The sequence below is a fragment of the Herpailurus yagouaroundi genome, unplaced genomic scaffold, assembly GCF_014898765.1.
Source record: "Herpailurus yagouaroundi ecotype Mexico unplaced genomic scaffold, PumYag 140, whole genome shotgun sequence".
NCBI classification, from domain to species: Eukaryota; Metazoa; Chordata; class Mammalia; order Carnivora; family Felidae; genus Herpailurus; species Herpailurus yagouaroundi.
Genome location: NW_024412395.1, coordinates 2,682,056 through 2,682,261, shown reverse-complemented (window position 1 = coordinate 2,682,261; position 206 = coordinate 2,682,056). Strand labels below are relative to the sequence as shown.

Here is a 206-nt window from a genome sequence, read left to right as displayed (position 1 = left end):
TTCCTTCCTTCCTTCCTTCCTTCCTTCCTTCCTTCCTTCCTTCCTTCTTCTTTCCTTCCTTCCTCCTTCCTTCCTGCCTTTCCTTCTTTTCTTCCTGCCTGCCTGCCTGCCTTGCCTCTTGCCTTACCTGCCTGCCTGCCTTCCTCTTTCCTTCCTTCCTTCCTTCCTTCCTTCCTTCCTTCCTTCCTTCCTTCCTTCCTTCCTTC

General features: G+C 51.9%; 1 protein-coding gene across 2 annotated transcripts in view; it reads left to right on the top strand.

Annotated features, from left to right (window-relative positions):
* UGGT1 (UDP-glucose glycoprotein glucosyltransferase 1) overlaps positions 1-206 on the top strand; it is a 112,356-nt gene that overhangs the window by 79,185 nt on the left and 32,965 nt on the right. The window lies entirely within an intron of this gene.